Here is a 20,088-nt window from a genome sequence, read left to right as displayed (position 1 = left end):
GATAAGTGGAATTTTTCTCCCTGACGTATTTGTATTATCCTACATTTGTAGATATATAATTCCTAAAGTGTATTTTTCTGTAATGTCTTTTGTTCCTGGTGTTCAGTGTATGCATATATGTATTCCAATTGCTTTAATTCAAAGAAACTACTTAAACTTTAACTAAGGAGATATATTTTTGAGAAAGTCTATCAAGTTTACTAGGTTGTAAGCATGGACTATAGTCTTTTTCCTTTTAAGTTAACCTTGGTAATTCCAGCTGTATAGTTCAGTGTTTGCATTTAAAGCCAACTCTGAATTATCCACAGCCATGAAGTGAGAATAATAATAAACAGTATCTTAAGTTACTGTTTTATATACTTATTTAATCCCTTCAATGCTCAGAAGGAGGTGCTAGTATCCCCCCCGCCCCCATTTTACAATTTTAGAGATTGAGGAGAGGCTAAGAGACTTAACCAGGGTGACACAGTAAGTGGCAGAGAGAGCATGCAAATCCTAGTCTCCCTGGGCACCGGAGTCGGTGCTCTTAATACCACTCTATGCTCAGGCGCTGACCAAGCCCCCCCAAAGTGAAATAAGATCATTTTGATTATCCAACTGAACTTATCCACATGGAATCCCTGAATATATAAAACAAAAACAGGATTACTTAGGGCCAGATAAAAAGACATCCCAGTGAGTTAAGAGTAGGTATAATTTACCCAAAAGCATAACGATCACCTACCCACACAGGTAGAATGAGTCCAATACAACGATATCTATGTTTAAAGTATATAAGTAGGGAGTAGCAGGCTTTTGTAGGCTAAACGGATGAAAAAACAGTTGTGCTTAGAGATGAGCAGCCGAATTCTTAATATTAAAGGAAAAACAACTATTTAAAAAATTGGGTTAAACTGGTAGGTATGTCAAAGGCTTCTTTAGTGAAAGTAGAGATGAACAGCAAAGAATGTGCAATAGCTTCAACTCACCTATTAACACGTGAACCTCCAGACCTGCCAAGAGACTTAGAGTGGCCAAACGTGTCATAATAGGCTTTTAGTTTTCAACAGGATCAGAGAGAAATCACATTTTAACTCCGATTAATTCCAACATCCTGTTAATTGAATACCTTGACAAGCTGGTTAATGAGACCGTGGACGGAAGAATGTAAGAGCACTTGTTTTTTTATTGTGGCTTTTCAGTTTACATTTCCTTCATAAAGAAAAGCTGATAAATGACACTGGAACATCTATATTTGTAACCAGAAAATAAATTGCTATTACAGTAACTTTGCTGCGGTAGGCAGGCTACAGTATAAAGGGAATTTATTTTTAGGTAGATTGCTGGTGTTCAAAAATGTTCTATTTGCAAGGCTAGCTTGGTTAGCTACTATGCAGAAAAGAGTTAAGATAACATGCCTGAGACTGCTTTCGGAAGAATGGTCTGTTAGTAAGGTTGGCCCTTGCCTGGCATCTGGGAACTTGGGTTTTGGGAGGGTTCCCACCAGTCCCAGAACTGCTAAGGGTGACTCACTGTGTCTAAGTGGTTTGTGCAGTGTAGTGCCTGCTGAACTCTGCTTTCCTTCTGGGGGGAGTTTTGATATATGATTGACAAGAGGGGACCTACGTGACCAGCCCGCAATGAAAAGCCCAAATGCTAAGTCTCCAATGGGCGTCCCAGGGCAGTAACATCACACACGTGTTGCTGCATTTTTGTTGCTGGGGGAAGAGTGCGCTCTGAGTGACCCCTCATGGGAGGAATGAAACCAAGTAGGACCGTGTGGGCCCTCCCTGGTAGAAAAGCGCCTCTGTGTCCCCCGTTTCTTGTCTGTAGAAAAAGGCTTTAGTCTCCTAGACCCTTCGTGAGTTCCAAAGAGCAGACTCCAACATTTGCTCATTGGGGAAGTGAGGGAATGCAGAAACAAAGGAGGAGCAATCAAGCAAGAAAAGTAATGACAGCTTAAACAGTAGTTCAGCAATAAAACAGAGTCTTAGTTCCTCCCCAAGAGATCCACATAATAATCTGACGTACACCTTTGAGTTGTTCTGCACAAACTAAGACTCCCCACCCAGGCGGAGGATGGTGACTACACGCTGACCACAAGCAAGTAGACCTGAGACTGACTGGAACCAGAAGTTTGGTGATTGATTAAGATTACCGAAACATCACCCTGTTACCCCACCACCAACCAATCAGAAGAAAGTCTTGCATCCTGCAGCCCTCCCCCCAAATGTTGCCTTCAGAAACCCTCCCCTGAAGCCACCAAGGAGTTCTGGTCTTTTGAGCATGAGCTGCCCATTCTCCTTGCTTGGTGTCCCGCAAATAAATGCTGTACTTTCCTTTACCACACCTGGTGTCAGTAGACTGGCTTTGCTGCTCGGTGGGCACACGGACCCAAATTTGGTTTAGTAACTGGAAGAGAGTAAAAGGAAGCCTGCATGTGGATTCCTCTAGATCCTGCTCGTGTCTTTTTCCCTCGTGATCTGGCTGTATACCCATACTGTATCGCCGTAATACATCTTAGCCATGTGTGCCGCTCTATGCTGAGTCCCGTGAGTCCTTCTAGTGAATCTGAAGGTGGGGATGGTCTTGGAAACCCTTCAGCACAGCTACTTTCTACAGGCATTTTACATCCACAGGCTTTAGTTTGAAAAGCGGTGCTAAGTACATGTGTTTCATCAGAAGCTTGTAGAAAGATGATGTCTTGCCCCTGTTCTGACCAGATAAATAAAACTCCAAATATATTTGCAATCTTTGATTTCAATACATCAGCCCGCAACAAACATTTTACACAGTAAGAAGCTCTGGAAGAGAATCGGGAAGGCAGTGAATGCACACAGCAGAAACAATAGTTCACTTTTAAAGAAAAGTAAGCAGAAATGTCATTGTTCCTTTAGCCTTGGGGCACAATTATTCTTTGTTCTGAGAATTGTAAAAAGAATAAAATCCAAGAAGCCATATGAAGATCTCCTGTGGACTTTTAAAAATATCAGCCAAGGGAGAAAGTGGGCAGAGATAGAGGGATCATGTTATTAACAAATGTTGTCTTTTTTGTTTGTTTGTTATTTTGTAATGCTTTTCTCCTTTTAAACATTTTTTGCGCTTTGTGAATGTTGTCTTTTAAAATTACAATAACATTACCTTCACTACAATATCAGTATGTGTTTTATCTACTCTTCTTTTTAGGTACTGGGGGGCTGTGAAATATTTGTGAACAAAGGAAGAAAAAAACATTCACACTGTATGTTTTGAAACGGAATTGAAAACAAAAGAAAAGAACAAAGCAGAGCATTCACTGAGATCATCACATGAAAAGAGAAGATGCCTGACAGGATTAAAATGCCAGTGCCTGGCATCAGGTAAAATTAAAATGTCAATTTCATAATAAATATGTCATGAAGAGATCCTGTCACACAGTATGAAATGTTAGAAAACGACAGTGCGGTGCAATGTACATCTTCTAAGCATCACTGTGGTTTTTTTCCTCATCCTTTAAAGCAATATGATTTTTCAGAATGCATAAAATACAATGTTAGGACAGCGTTTAACACGTTTCATATAGTTTCACAGGGCACTTCCAGAATATGAGTAATAATTTAAGGAAGATATTTCATCTATTGCGAGTAGGGTTTGACACTCTCTTCCTTTCCTCTACGATTCCTGTAACATTTATGCGTCTTTAGCATCGGCCTCCTGTGTTTTTCCGCTTGCCACCCACTGACTACTTTGTAATTAAGTTTAGTTTTTTCTCCACAAACTGAAGATTTCTTAATGGAAGAAATGGTAAAAGACTGGCCTTAAAGGGCAATGGGTTTTGCCAGAAAGTTGCAAGAGGATAAGGTTAAAAAGAAGAAAGATAGTGAGAGTAATGAATAGTTTGAGGACTAGAGATGGCATGGAGTTACTGGAATTGCAATGTGAAGCCTATTGAAATGATCTGTCGTTAAAATAGAAGTGATGTGACAAATAGCTATGTCTATCAAAGAACTTTAATATTGTCTCAAAAAGGATTATTTTCCAATACTCTCATTCCAGTTAGAATAGATAAATCATTTGTAACAAAGATATTTTTATTTCTGTTACATTCCTCATAATAAAGGTGAGTAGATTTGGCTTCACAAAATTATTTCTAAGACCGTAAACTCCTTTAAGGAAGGGAAGTGAATCCATTATTCCTTACTTGTATTTTTCTCCCCACGCCCTCAGGCTCTTCTCAATGCTTAGTTCATAAAAGGAATTTGGAGAAAAGTGGAGGGGGTGATGGGGGCAGGTTGCTCCTTTTGTTGATAGGTCGACTTGAAGAAAAATGCACAATATAAGAGTTGTGAGTTTGGTGTTTGTTTTTAACTTTTTATTTTATACTGGGGTATAGTTGAGTAACGATGTTGTATTAGTTTCAGGTGTACAACAGAGTGATTCAGTTATACATATTACATGTATCTGTTCTTTTTCAAATTTTTTTTCCCAATGAGGTTGTTACAAAATATTGAGCAGAGTTCCCTGTGCTACACAGCAGGTCCTTGTTGGGTATCCATTTTAAATACAGCAGTGTGTACATGTCAAGACCTTGCTGGGGACTATTGCCCAGGAGACAGCCTCTCAGTAGTTCCGAGGGAACTGCTCTGAAGAGGAAGAGGAAGAAGCCTAGTTTATATATGATTTTTGGCTAGGGAATCTATGCAGTCAAGCATGCATCTTGGTAGAAGATTACTGCTGTTCACAAAGAACAGGTATCTCAGGTTAATGATTTTAGTGCTTTTCTATGTATGGATCTAACTATCTAAGGGGCTTGTTTTCTCCAAAGCACAGAGTGCCTCATCCTGATTTTCATCCTGAATGGTTCTCAGGGTACACTGTCAGTCAGTAACGACTTAGAGCTGGGTGCTGAGCAATGCTCTTTGTTCTTCTTTGTTTACAGCTATGTTATAAAAAATTAATTTTACTTTGTAATTCATAATTGAGAGGTGGACTGCAGCTCTATCTGATTTCAGTTCTAGAATTTCCACTGGGTTCTATTTATAGTTGATACTTCTTTGCTGAGAGTCCCTGTCTGTATATTCATTGTGAGGGTATTTTTATTTACTTCCCCTGAGCATAATTAAAATAGCTCCTTTAATATCCTTGCCTAATAATTTGGACAACTGCGTCATCTTAGGGTTGATCTCTGTTGATTAACTTTTCTCCTCAACACTGGGCCACGTTCTCCTGTTTTGTTGTATAATTTTGGATTTTTCCCTGGATATTGTGAATGTTATATCATGGAGACTCTGGATTCTGCTCTAGTCTCCTGAAGAGTTGATTTTGATATTTTGCTTGTTTGTTTGTTTTTAAGTCGGGTATGTCATTTGGTTGGTTTCAGACTTCATGGTCTGAATCTCCTGAGGTGGCAACATCTCAGATTTCAGCTCTCTTAGATTTAGCTGTGTTAATTTGAGCCTACCCTAGCACCTGTGCAGATCAGGGGTCAGCCAGAGAATTGAGCGAAATTTGTAGAGAGAAATCGATGCACCCCCCCTCTCTTGTCTCCTTTCCATTGTCACACCCTTGCTTTCCAGTGGCTGTGGTTGCCCTGGATTCTATCCTCTATTTCTTCAGGCCAGAAATTCTGCAGATTTTCTGAGTTTTAGCCACTCCAGGTAGAGATACCTTTGTTTTTTCCTCGGTCTAACGGATGGAAAACTGGTACTGCGCTCTGTTCCTTCTTCCGAGTTTCAAATTCCCTCCAAGATCTACTGTTTTTGTTTATTCTCCTATGCCTCCCAGTCACTGTTTGTTTTATATTATTTTTGGTATTTTTTTTCCCGGCATCTTAAATTGTTTCCTGTGGCAGGGTTGGATCTAGTAGAGCTACTCAGCTGTACTGATAGCAAAACTGATAGCTCTGTGTGATTTCAAACGTGACAACTATAAAATGAACTTTGTGACTGTAAAAGTTTCTATGGTGTTTTCGCTAGTGGGATGTTATAATAAAAATAATCGGCCTAGCTATTAAAAGTGAGCCTACCAAATATAACTTTTCTATAAGCTATTTAAATATTTTAAAAATAGAACTTTCAAAAGATAGTAAAATAAAAAGTAAACAGAACTATAGTTACTTGGAAATTCATATTATAAATTAAGGATATTTGAAGGAAGGATAAGTGGCATTACAGAAGACATAAGGTGAGAAGTAAACACAAAGGCTGTGACCTTGATTCTAAGTCATTATAGATAAAGACATTGGACTTCAGTATAGGTTTTCTCCCTCAAAGTCTGATGTGGGTTGGCAGGGGCTCTCGTCCATTTAGTGACTCAGGGATCCAGCGTCGCACCATCTTGTGATGTTGCCATATAAACACGTGGCTTGCATGACCTCTGCTGTAGGGAGAGAAAGAGCCAGAGAGTTGCTTGCACACAGGCTTTTTATAGCCGGACTTGGAAACGGCGTGCCATTTTTGTCTACATTCCATTGGCAAGAACTCAGTGAAATGCTCCCAGTCCATCTGCAGGGGAGGTTGGGAATGTTGTCTTTCTGTGTGTCCAAGAAGAGGAAGTGGTACGGTGAACACATGGCACCGTATGTGCAACGCTCTCCTTGTAATCGAGGCTACAAGAGGGAAAAAAAAAGATACGGTTTTTAGTCCACATTTCTCTTCTTAATGGGAAAGAAAGTTGCTACTTCTTGCATATTACAAGAATACTGATAGGATCAAGATTACCTCAGAAAAGTATTTATGCAGTTGATCCAAAAGGAGCAGAGAGGCCCACTTACAGTAAAGGGTGACATCTGTAGTTATAGACAGACTGGTATTTGCGTACGAGGGCGGTGTTTTATAAGATGTTCTTTCTGCTCCCTTTTCTCAGTAGTTTTAGCAGCCTGCTCTATATTATAAGGGCAATACGGAGTCTGTAGTTCTTGTACAATAAGAGGTATAGGATATGTAGCTTTTATATACAAGAAGGTAATATGCAGCCTATATGGAGGGTGGGAGCACTGAGAGCCGGCCACTGAGGTTGGTGCAGCTGGGCTCCCTTCATGCTGATTGTCCTTCAACCCCAGGGAGGCTGGTGGGATGGGCTTTGACCTATCTCTCCTGGGGCTCTCTGCCCTGACATGTGGGAGTGGCCTACGTGTAATCCATTCAGGAATCCCAAAGCTTGAAAAGTTCTCCATTGATTACTGATTCTCCCTTCAAGAGTATTCCCTACGTCAGATTTGGGACTTACCGTGCATGGTTTGTTTTATTGTTACAGTTGGGTTTTAATTTTGTTTTAACTTAGAATATCTTAGCTGATCTTTCATAGTTTCTCTGGTGGGGTTCTTTGTATTGTAACGAACTTTAACCTCTTTCCTGTTTTACTAAGTAAATGTTTAACACAGTTTTTTTTAGCTCCTTTCATACCTATATACAGAGAGGGAGAGAAGTGGAGCGAGAAACCAAAAGATATAGGAATAGATGGCAATTTCTGTATCCGATACAGGATTTTTGTGCAGAAATGATCAAAAACTATTTTCTGAAAGAGCCAGTATCTCTGTCACAATCATTTTATGAAGAAATTATTTTATTATTTTAATACCGTACATAATATTTTCTGGAATTTATAATATATTTCTAGAATTATAATACATTAATATATTATTGTATATTAATATATTATATATCATATTTTCTAGAATTTATACAATATAAAGTATACAAAAAATGCCCCAAAAAATCAAAAAGAAAAAAATCGCTCACAGTCCCATCATTCATTCACTGTTTACAATTTAGAAAATGTGTGCACTGAAAACTTGATGATCTTTGTAAGGAGATAGAGGGCAAATTCGTTACAAAATCATGAACAGCTGGTTAGCTGAGGAGGCAGTCTGTAGAAATGGAGAGAATGGAAGATTTGAGACAGTGATATTAGAAGAGCATGAAGCAACTAAATGAATGAAGAGGCGTCAGAGAGGAAAATTTTTTCCTCTACCCTTCTGAGTTCTTCTTGCCGGTCTAAGAATTAATCTGACATGAGACAGATTGACAGCAGAAAATCAAACAAAAATTTAGTAACATGTAGACGTGGGAGAGACCCAGGAAAACTGAGTAACTTGCCAGAATGTGTGAAGCCCTCACCTTAAATACCATCTTCAGCTAAAGACAAAAGAGGATGTTGGGGGCAGTGGTTTGGAACTTCAACGGGGAGGAAGGCAATTCACACAGAGATGGAAAAGCAAATGTTCGCTAAACAAATGTTTGCTGGGCCTTGCAGAGATGATGCAGAAACAGAGTGGACCCTGATCTCTAGGCCCTGCTGAGTTTCCCCAATACATCTAGCCTGTGTTCTTTAGATACCTCTAGTGATAGCTCTATTCTGGGAACAGGACTTCTGTCTAAATTCTTTTAGGCAGTGAGGTGGAAGGTCAGAGGTTCTTCCTGAGTCTTTTGGGTCTTGATGGTTTTCAGCTTGAAATAATCCGCATGTCAAAGAGACACATTTTGGTGTGGCGAATTTTGTTCCCCTATAGAGTAAAAGTGTTATAAAGGTATAGTGTTAGGGCTTCCCCGGTGGCGCAGTGGTTGAGAGTCCGCCTGCCGATGCAGGGCACACGGGTTCGTGCCCCGGTCCGGGAAGATCCCACATGCCGCGGAGCGGCTGGACCCGTGAACCATGGCCGCTGAGCCTGCACATCCGGAGCCTGTGCTCAGCAACGGGAGAGGCCACAACAGTGAGAGGCCCGCATACTGCAAAAAAAAAAAAAAAAAAATGTTTCTTAACCTCAAATGTGAAACGAGGATGATAATAAGTGCTACCTCAAAAAGGTACGGGGAGGACTAAAAGTACATGACACATTGTAAATGTTCACATGTTATTATTAATACTGTTACTGCTACTATGTATATGGTTTATTCAAGAATGACTACGGGGACCATCTATTGATGGAGCCATACTCAAAGAAGGCCCCCGGGCTTTAAGTCAAAAGACTGATAAATAAATGTACATATAGCTTTATGTTAAAATGAAGTTTTCAATTCTCCACTTTAGCCAGCTTTGCCAATTACCAAACCAATTCCAATCCTAATTGCTTTTTTTTTTTTTTTTTTTTTTTGCGGTATGCGGGCCTCTCACTGTTGTGGCCTCTCCCGTTGCGAAGCACAGGCTCCGGACGCGCAGGCTCAGCGGCCATGGCTCATGGGCCCAGCCGCTCCGCGGCATGTGGGATCCTCCCGGACCAGGGCACGAACCTGTGTCCCCTGCATCGGCAGGCGGACTCTCAACTACTGCGCCACCGGGGAAGCCCCCTAATTGCTTTTGATGAGGGAATTGTCCTACAAGCTGGTTTATTTTTCTGCAAATTATTAGCTTACAAACACAAAAATAAGACCCAAATCCTATGAAAATACAAAGCTCCCGTGACAGATAAGTATCACTTCACTCAACCCTTCCTTCCATAGTTTTTTAAAGATTAAGAGTTTAAAACAGTAATGCCATGTGCCTGTGGCCCATGGCATCCTGTACCAGTCCGGCTCCACCCTTCTGTCCCTATGCAACATTCATCTTATATAAAACAAGGGCCAAGGTCTTTTCAAGCTGAGGTTGCCTTCTGTAGCTGGTGTAGGATTCCCGTTGCACCTTGCTTTCAAACATTTCAATGTTGCCTCTCTCTTGTTATCTTACCTTAAAAAATCATATTGAAGTAAATGGTGTCAGACGTATCCTGAGACCTAGCCTATTGTATTGGCCTAGGTCACCCAGAGGGGTCTACCCACGAGAAATGAGGGAAATTAATCACTACCTCCCGACAAAATAAACAGAATTTCCTTTCTCTTATCCAGGATCATAATAATAACTACTTCTGGTTAGGCTATAAAGGGCTCAAGTGAAGAGGGCAATGGAATCCCAGGTTGCTTCTGATAGAATCATCTCAATGTTTTAGTAATTAGCAATTGGGCTTTTCTCAAATGTCTTATATGGAAAATCTGTAATTATTTGGAGAAAAATGTTCCCTATTTTGGGGGTCAGATTGGGAGAAGATACCCCAAAGTCTACAGCTATTGATCCAAAGGGAAGACAAATCAGAAGGAAGCAAATATCATCCAGTAATATTTATTAAGGTAGGGCTCTGTTGGGCTTCTTCCCAAAGGTAAAAAGAGACTCGGCCCCTCTTCTCCCGGTGATAGTAGATTTAAGAAAATCAGCTCAGATTGTGATGAAACAAAAGACATATTAGAGCTGAAGACAAAATGGCCAACAAACACTCAGACCAAACAGAGAGCAAATACAAAATCACTGAACGTTGTATCGATTTTTCTGTCTGAAAGCTGGATATATGTTTGACTATAGGATTTCAGAATTCAATCGAACGTCTTAGATTAAGAATCGTAACTCTTAGCCTTAAAAGGGATACTCATGATTTAGAGGCAAGAGCACCAAATGAGGTTTCAGAAGACCTGAATTCTAGTCCTAGCTCCATTCTGTATTTAGGTGAAGACACTTAACCTCTCAGAACTGAGTGAATTAGGATCACACACTTATTGGATTCTAATCTAGTCCTTGACCCTTAGCAGCCATGACCTTGGGCCCAGTGCTTAACCTTCCCTAGCCTTGGATTGGCTATTTGCAAAACAGGGATAATCATAGAACTAAACTGTAGTAGGTAGAAGTGATGATTCCATGGAATAAACATATGTAAAGAGCATAGCACTGTGGCCAGCATACAAGTACTCAACAAATATTAGCTGGAATTTACTTATTCACTTGTCTGGGAGGTGGTTAGAGAGACTGGCAGGAAGGAGTGAGTGTCAGAATCGGTGGCGTTAGCTCATTGAAAGGGAGCTATTTTTTTTTTAATTATTTACAATTTTTCAGCCTCTAAAGAAATGCTGGTACCCTAAGGCATAGTCCTCGGTGACCACACCCTAGTCAAACCTCTCATAACAGATCTTGCTCTTTTGCATGAAGATCCAGGGTCTGTGAATGCCTTCTGTGTAGCACTCATTCTTTTTAACCAGAAACTAGACAGTTAGCCTGGGGAATAAAAGAGTATGCAGAAGTACAATTTATATTTATAGTAATTATTTTAGCTTTTATTCCAGTATCGACAATGCCATATTAATAGTATCCTTTTCCAACAATTGAGAACTGTTTAGCCACCAAAAAGATGATCCAAATTTAATGCACTTAGGGCTTAGAAGAGTGCCTGTTTGGGACCTCCAGGAAGTCAACTCTGAGACAATCAGGATAAAAAGAGGTTTGGGGGAAGGATGGAGAAGTAACATCTCTGAAAGGTAAATGGCCGGGGAAGGCTTGGGCAGAGAAAACCTTGATCCTGAGATGCTGATTTGACACTTCTGAAAGGAAAGCGAGGAGCTTCAGACCAAAATGCAGATGTGATCAAGTTTCAGCCAACCCGAGAGGGAGCTCCAGACCAAAGATTGCTCCTTAGAGGAGTCCCACATTGGGCAGGAAGGGCCAGGTACCAGTGACCCACCATGCTCATTCACATGGTGGGGATTGCCCATCAAGCATGCATCGCCTCTGCCCCCACCTCCGAAGTTGAGGCGCATCCTGAAGGTGATATAGCTGGAGGCTGCCCGCTAAGCCTACTGTTTGTAGCTGAGCAAGAATTTTCTTTCTTGAAGGAAGATCTGAGAGGCATACCTGAATGGCTGCCAAAGAGAGTTCCCATAATATACACACCCTCAATATATTTTATTAGAATACAGACTTTTCCTGTTTTTATACCTTACATCATTTAGTGTTTTGTGATTTAAATCTTTATATTTTTCTTGAAATTTTTTTACCAAATTCTTGAGTAGTTAAATTGAAATAGCAAATTACAGATTATAGTAAAGGACTTTAAAATATATATTTAAAAGTTGATTTATTTTATTTTTAGAGGCAACTAAGTAAATATTCATTCCTGTGTTCCCAGGTGTACCGATAAAGTTGGCATTTAAAATGCTGAGGTGCCTAACCATAAAATTTCATTTATATTTTGTATTGAATTAAAATTCGTACTTTTGAAGTCATATTTTTGATATTGCAAGCACATGTTAGATGCAAAAACAGCATTCTCTTTTAGTTTTCAGGTTCTTTGAGGATAGGCATTGTATCCGTATTGCCAAGTATTTTCCGAGAGGTTCTGTAGCCCAATTATAATGAACAGAGAATCACCTCATTTCTTGAATGTGATGAAGGATTATTTAAAATAGACATTTAACATTAGTGAGATATATAAAACATTCATTGAAAACGAAATATGTTTTTTACATAACCTTACCTTTTAGTGAATTCAGGAGGATGATAGACTATGCTTTTGGATTACTCTGTGATACAATGAAAGTTGTAAACAAAATGAGCCATGGACATTAGAAATGAAAAGCCATACTCTCTCCATCATGACAGTAAACCAGAGGATATTCTTTCATATATATTTTTACAGACATGTATGGACAGACAGATTGAATTCTGTAGATATACATTGGAATTTCCAATGTGCTTTAAGACCTTTTAAAAAATGTAAATATTGGCTCCCTGGATTATCTAAAGATTTAAATAAGTTAAGCTGCACATACATGGCAGTCATAATTATTATGTAACTAACTTTTGTATTCTGTAGCCAAAAGAAATTCCTGTATTCTGATGAGACTCAGTAAATATGGATAGAAAAAAATGTTTATTTAACATCTCCTAATTATATCACATTTTGCTGAGTATTTTTCCAATATTTTACTATAAAATTTTTCAATGATACAGACAAGTGGGAAGGATTGTACAGTGAACACTCACCAAAGAGATTCTACAAATAACATTTAACTTTACTTGCTTTTATCTGTCCATCTATCCATTACTTCATCCTTGCATCAGTCCAAATGATTTTCAACACATTTGAAAGTAGATCGTACATATCAGTATATTCTCCCTAAAGTACATTAGAATTCATTAGAGTTTAATATTTGGTTGTATTTTTTTCTTTTGAGGTAAAATTTCGATACAATATAATGCAGATGTCTTGAGTGTGCCATTCGGTGAGGTTCCACAGATGCACAGATCTGTGCACCCAGAATACAGTATGTTAATATCATCCCATAAATTTTCTCATGCCTGCGTACCACTTCCCAGTGAATCTCCCAACACCCCACAGGGAAATACCATTGTCTTTTTTTTCCACCATAGATGAGTTTAGCCTGCTCTAGAAATTCATGTAAATGGTATCATACACATTCTTTCTTTCCTTTTTTTTTTGGTTCGGTTTTGTTTTTGGTTTTGTATGTTTTAAATTAATTTTTAGTGGAGTATAGTTGATTTACAGTGTTGTGTTGGTTTCTGCTGTACAACAAAGTGAATCAGTTATACATGTACATGTATTCACTCTTTTTTTAGATCTTATTCCCCTATCGGTCATTACAGAGTATTGAGTAGAGTTCCCTGTGCTATACAATAGGTTCTCATTAGTTTTCTATTTTATATATAGTAGCGTATATATGTCAATCCCAGTCTCCCAATTGATCCATGCCCCCCTTCCCCCGTGGTAACCATAAGTTTGTTTTCTACATCTGTGAGTATTTCTGTTTTGTAAATAGGTACGTTTGTACCGTGTTTTTAGATTCCACATGTAAGCAATATCATATGATATTTGTCTTTCTCTGTCTGACTTACTTCACTCAGTATGATAATCTCCAGGTCCATCCATGTTGCTGCAAATGGCATTATTTCATTCTTTTTAATGGCTGAGTAATATTCCATTGTATATATGTGCCACATCTTCTTTATCCATTCATCTGTCGATGGACACTTAGGTTGCTTCCATGTCCTGGCTATTGTAAATAGTGCTGTAATGAACACTGTGGTACATGACTCTTGTTGAATTACGGTTTTCTCAGGATATATGCCCAGTAGTGGGATTGCTGGGTCATATAGTAGTTCTATTTTTAGTTTTTTAAGGAACCTCCATGCTGTTCTCCATAGTGGCTGTATCAATTTACATTCCCACCAACAGTGCAAGAGGGTTCCCTTTTCTCCACACCCTCTTCAGCATTTATTGTTTGTAGATTTTTTGTTGATGGCCATTCTGACCTGTGTGAGGTGATACCTCATTTTAGTTTTGATTTGCATTTCTCTAATGATTAGTGATGTTTAGCATCTTTTCATGTGTGTGTTGGCCATCTGTATGTCTTCTTTGGAGAAATGTCTATTTAGGTCTTCTGCCCATTTTTGGATTGTGTTGTTTGTTTGTTTGTTTGTTTGTTTGTGCGGTACGCGGGCCTCTCACTGTTGTGGCCTCTCCCGTTGCGGAGCACAGGCTCCGGACACGCAGGCTCAGCGGCCATGGTTCACGGGCCCAGCCGCTCTGCGGCATGTGGGATCTTCCCAGACCAGGGCACGAACCCGTGTCCCCTGCATTGGCAGGCGGACTCTCAACGACTGTGCCACCAGGGAAGCCCTGTTTTTTTGATAATGAGCTGCATGAGCTGTTTGTATATTTTGGAGATTAATCTCTTGTTGGTCACTTCATTTGCAAATATTTTCTCCCATTCTGTGGGTTGTCTTTTCATTTTGTTTCTACATAGTCTTTCATGTAAGGCTTTCTTCACTCAGCACTTTTTTTTCAGATTCATCCACATTGTTACTTGTTTCAGTAGTTCATTTCTTTTTCTTTTTCTTTTTTTTTGCTGAGTTATACCTCCTTGTGTGAAGATCTCAGTTTGTTTATTCATTGTCTTACTTATGGGCAACTCTGTTTCCAATTTCAGACTACTGTAAATAAAGCTGTTAAGAACCTTTTCATACTAGTCTTTTTTGTACACATTTGTTATCATTTCTCTTGAGTAAATACTGATGAGGGGAGTTGTTTGGTTATAGAGTAGGCATATGTCTAATTTTAGAAGAAGCTGCCAGATCTTTGTCCAAAGTAGTTGTATGTTTTTTCACTCCCACCGACAATGTATGAATGTTCCGATTGCTCCATATGTTCACTAACATTTGGTGGTGTTGATCTTTTCAATTTTAGCCAAACTGGTGGGTATGTTTTGTGAGCTAATTGTGGTTTTATTTTGCATTTTCCTGATGATTGATGATGTTGGGCGCATTGTCATGTGCTCATTGACCATTTGTATCTCTTCCTTTGTGAGATCTCTACTCAACTTCTTTGTTCATTTTTAAATTGCTTTTTTCTTTTTATTATTGAGTTTCAGAAATTCTGTTTGTATATTGATGGCAGTATTTTGTGAGATATATGTTATGCAGAGTTTTCTCCCAGTCTGAAGGTTTTTCATTAATTTTCTAAATGATACCATTTGATGAACAAAAGTTTTAAATTTTCATGAAGTCTAATTCATCATTATTTTTGTTTATGGTTATTGCTTTCTTTGTTCTGTCTTAGAAATCTTTGCCTACCTCCAAGTCACAAAAATATTCTGTTTCCACATAAATGATTTATTTTATTTGATTTTTTAATATTACTTAACTAATATATTTTTGGCTGCATTGGGTCTTCGTTGCTGCACGCAGGCTTTCTCTAGTTGGGGCAAGCGGGGGCTACTCTTCATTGTGGTGCGGCGGGCTTCTTATTGCAGTGGCTTCTCTTGTTGCGGAGCATGGGCTCTAGGTGCGTGGGCTTCAGTAGTAGTGGCTTGCAGGCTCAGTAGTTGTTGCTCGCGGGCTCTAGAGCGAAGGCTCAGTAGTTGTGGCGCACAGGCTTAGTTGCTCCACGGCATGTGGGATCTTCCCGGACCAGGGCTCGAACCCGTGTCCCCTGCATTGGCAGGTGGATTCTTAACCACTGTGCCACCAGGGAAGTCCCCCACATACAAGATTTATAGTTTTACTTTGTACATTTAGGTCTATGTTCTATCTCAAATTAAGTTTTTATTGTGTGAGGTAGGAATCAAGTTTCAATATCTTTGCATATGGGTACCCCGTTATTCCAGCATTATTCATGGAAAAGGCTCTCCTGTCCCTAACAGATTGCCTTGGCTACTTTGTCAGTAATCAAATGACCATATAAGTGGGACACTTCTGTGCTCTCTATTTAATCTATTGATATCTCTATTGGTCTGTATGCCAGGCTGTCTATGACGTTATAGTAGGTCTTAAAAGTCAGTTATTGTAAGTCCTCTAAGTTTGCTTTTCTTTTTCAAAATTGCTTTGGATAATTTGTATTCTTCCTTTACATTCCTATATGGCTTTATTTTCCTATATTCCTTTTATATTCAGTGTGATTATTTTTTAGGTCTGCTGGGATTATGATTGGGAATGTGATGAGTCTAAAATCAAAACTGGGAGAAATATGTCTTAACATTGAGTTTTCCAGTACATGAACATGGTGTATCTTTCCATTTAGTTAGGTCTTTCTGAATTTCTATCAGCAGTTTTTTGTAGTTAATAATAAAGAGGTCTTGCATATCCTTTGTGAAATTTATTCTTAACCACTTTATAGTTTCTGATGTTATCATAAATTAAACTGTTTCCAGTTTTATTTTCTAATTGTGTGCTAGCATATAAAACGTGATTGACTTTTTCTATTATTTTATTTCCAAATATATGGATTTTGTCTAAATATCTATTGTACTTATTTCTTTTTTTAATGTTTTGATAATTTTATTTTTTATTATTTTTAATTAATTAATTTATTTGGCTGTGCCAGGTCTTAGTTGCGGTTAGTTGCCTTGTGCGGGATCTTCGTTGTGGCATGCGGGATCTGTTAGTTGCGGCAATGCAGGGTCTTTAGTTGCGGCGTGCGAACTCTTAGTTGCAGCATGTGGGAACTAGTTCCCTGACCAGGGATTGAACCCGTGCCCCCTGCATTGGGCGTGCCAGTCTTAGTCACTGGACCACCAGGGAAGTCCCTATTGTACTTATTTCTAATTTAATCTCATTGTAGTCAGAGTGCATACTGTTTCATTTCAGTCCTCTTAAGTTTATTGACCTTAGTTTTATGGCCCATCATATGGTCTTCCATGCTACCTGTATGCTTACCAAGATTGTTTGAGATGATACAAAAGAAATACAAAAATTAAACTCTGCTTTCTTGCAGTTTCCCAACCACATGGGAGTTAGAAATGTAAATACATGGAACAATACAACAAAGTCAGGAAAAACTAAATTATATCATCAGTAGGGATTAACCACATAAGTGATGAAAAGTCCTAAAGGAAAGGATTTACCAGAGTAGGGGCACAACAGGGTATGCACCCCTCCGCTTATTCTGGACATGAGTGTTTAAGCCAATTCTTGAAGCAAGTGCTGGGTGCAAACTATTAGATTGGAAATTGGAGCACTAATGAGTGAAATGATTAAGGGATGAAAAAAGGATCTGGCAAGTCATGAGCAGAAGACAGCATGGAATCTTATTTCCTTGTGTTCCTTCTTTATTTCCCACAAGAATTTTTTCTAACCTTGTATGTGTCAGGCTTTGTAATTAATGCCAGAGCTACATTGTTCCCCTGCCTCAGAGGTCTGGGTGAAGTGAAAGATTCAGGCATAAAGAAGAGGGGGTTGCTGGTACTAGGAGAGCAAGGGGAATAGCAATAACTAATTTACTTTGCATGTGACTTTCCCATTTCTAATGTGTGATGGGGTGCGTAGGGGTTTCATTAACAAGGAAAGAAATTGCAGGACAAAAGCAGGATTTGGAAGAAAAACTGAGTTTCATTTCTTATCAGTTGAGGAGGAAAGATCCATTAGTCAGTTTTAACTATAGAACTGAAGATTAGGAGAAGGGGAGGCCGGAGATTTGATTTGCAAGTCATTTACTTGCCAGCAGTCAAGCAGAGAACTAGAACTACATCCACCTGGTGTGTCTTGTGGAGACTGGACTATTGAATGAGAAAAAGGCTGAGATAACTTGTGAGTCCCCTTCTGGGCCTTTGAGTAACTATTAAGAGGAAGGAGGGTAACCAGGAGGTGGGGTACTAGTGAAGTAGACAGCTCTTGAATACCAACTCTGACAGTTTGGTTCTGAAATTTGCTTCATTTCTTAAACAAGAGACATCTCATAAATAAGCAATTGGGGGAAAATTAAGCTCACATCATGTATTAATGAGAACATTTGGGGGTTTATGCAAGAGAAACCAATGTGAGCTAGCTTCAGCAAAATAAGATTTTCTTATGAGAATGCAGGGGTGCCTCGTAGCAGCCAAGGGTAAGAATGCCACTGTAAGCAGGAGGTGGACAGCCACTGAGACTCCAGGCTTGGCTCCACTCTGTTTACCTCCTTTCTCTTTGTGTCTCTTCCCTTTCTTGACTTGTTTTTTATCTTTCTCCTGATGCCATAGGTCCTAAATTGATATTATAGCAGCAAACACCCAGTGTTACTAATTTCCCCTTTCTAATCCCCAGGCAAGTTCTAAATCTCCAGGCAAGTTCTCTGATTGGGCCAGCATGGGTGAGAGGGTCCATCCTGATCCAATCGTGTGTGTGTGTGTGTGTGTGTGTGTGTGTGTGTGTGTGTGTGTGTGTGTGTGTGTGTGTGTGTGTGTGTGTGTGTGTGTGTGTGTGTGTGTGTGTGTGTGTGTGTGTGTGTGTGTGTGTGTGTGTGTGTGTGTTAAGGGCCAGTGGACTCCAGGCCAATTAAATCATTAGATCTGGGGGTGGTATCCAGACATCAGTATCTGTTAGAAGTGTCCCAGTTTGGGAACCAATGCCTTAGGCTCTATTATTTTTATGAAAATAAAGACTATGGTAGGGTTAATAATGCCCCCACCATGTCCATGTGCTAGTAGCCAGAACCTGTGGAAATATTATGTTAAATGGCAAAGGGGCATTAAAGTTTCAGATGGAATTGAGGTTGCTAAAAAACTGACCTTAAAATAAGGAGATTGTTTTGGATTATCTGGGTGGGACTGATATAATCACAAAGGTCCTCAAATGTGGAAGAGGTAAGCAGAATTGTCAGTGTGAGAGAGGAATGCCATTGCTGGCTTTACAGCAATGGAAAGGAAAGGGCCATTATCCAGGGTGTGTGGGTGGTGTCTGGAAAGTGGAGAAGTCAAGAAAAGTCATTCTCCCTTAGAACCTCCATAAAGGAACTCAACCCATCCGGCACCTTGATTTTAGCCCAGTGTGACACTTTTCAGACTTCTGACCTCTAGAGCTGTAATACATTTGTGTTGTTTTAAGCCATGAAGTTTGTGGTGATTTTTTTAACAGCAGCCATGGAAAACCAATACAGAGACATTATTGAGAAGACTGGTTAGTACTTGAATAAAAGAGAGAGAGATCAAAGATAATTCCAAGGCTGTATTCCTTAAATACAGTTGTTCCATGGTGAACATTGAACTTTTTTTTTTTTTCGGTCTCTCTAGCGCTTCTCTTCTGAAGACAGCATCTCCTTCTACCTTCTGTTTTCATTTAGAAATTTTCTCTTCATTTTTTTCCTCCAACTTTGAGTTTCTACTGGGGGGTACCATTCTTATGTCCCACCTGCACTTTCTCTCCAAGAATGGTTATATGACTCAGCCTCACCCAGTCATGCTCTTTATCTGGTGTTCTAAAAATCGAAACTTCGGGAAGAGAGGTACTTTCTGTCTGCTGACAGCTTGGTAGATGTGAGCCCACAATTTGTCCGAAGCCATGGTTCCAAGTGTACAGAACATGACTTGGAGGTTCTGAAGAGTGAACCCTTCCAAGAGAGGCAGGGTTGAGAGCCTAATCTGGAATTTGAAGCATTCAGTTACTGGTTCCATTTATTCTTAAGGCCAATCATAGACTTCCCTTTCGCAACTTGGGTTACACAATAACTTTCTCTTTTTGCCTAAGCTACTGCATTTTAGTTTTCGTCACTTCAATCAAAATATTCAGACAAAAAAAATATTCAGACAAATTCAGATATAAAATAAGAAAATAAATCCATAATCAAATGAAAGTGAACAAACATATATCTGCATCTATTAAAGATGCAAAAATTATCTTTATTAACACAGTGTTATTGTTGTTTTTTCTTTTAGCACCTTCTGTATGTAAAACATTTTACCAGTGAAGTAACTAGGACAAGGTCCTACTTCCAGGCACTTACAGATTTATTCAGCCTACAGAGTCTGTCTACATTTACCAGTATACATACCCTCTTGCAGTCTGTTCTTACTGCAGTCCCCCTATGCTTATTTGACAAAAGCAAAACAGAAATGAGTTCAGAAAGTCTGGTTT

General features: G+C 39.3%; 1 protein-coding gene across 1 annotated transcript in view; it reads left to right on the top strand.

Moving 5' to 3' along the window:
* The first annotated feature begins 3,165 nt into the window (after nucleotides 1–3,165).
* The window catches only part of PRRG1 (proline rich and Gla domain 1), a 151,795-nt gene continuing 134,872 nt past the window's right edge, over nucleotides 3,166–20,088 (top strand). The window contains exon 1 of the mRNA XM_049704806.1: nucleotides 3,166–3,338. The gene's annotated coding sequence lies outside the window, so the exon portion shown is untranslated. The remainder of the gene's footprint in view (nucleotides 3,339–20,088) is intronic.

The sequence above is a fragment of the Orcinus orca genome, chromosome X (assembly GCF_937001465.1).
Source record: "Orcinus orca chromosome X, mOrcOrc1.1, whole genome shotgun sequence".
NCBI lineage: Eukaryota > Metazoa > Chordata > Mammalia > Artiodactyla > Delphinidae > Orcinus > Orcinus orca.
This window is presented reverse-complemented; position numbering and strand designations above follow the sequence as displayed.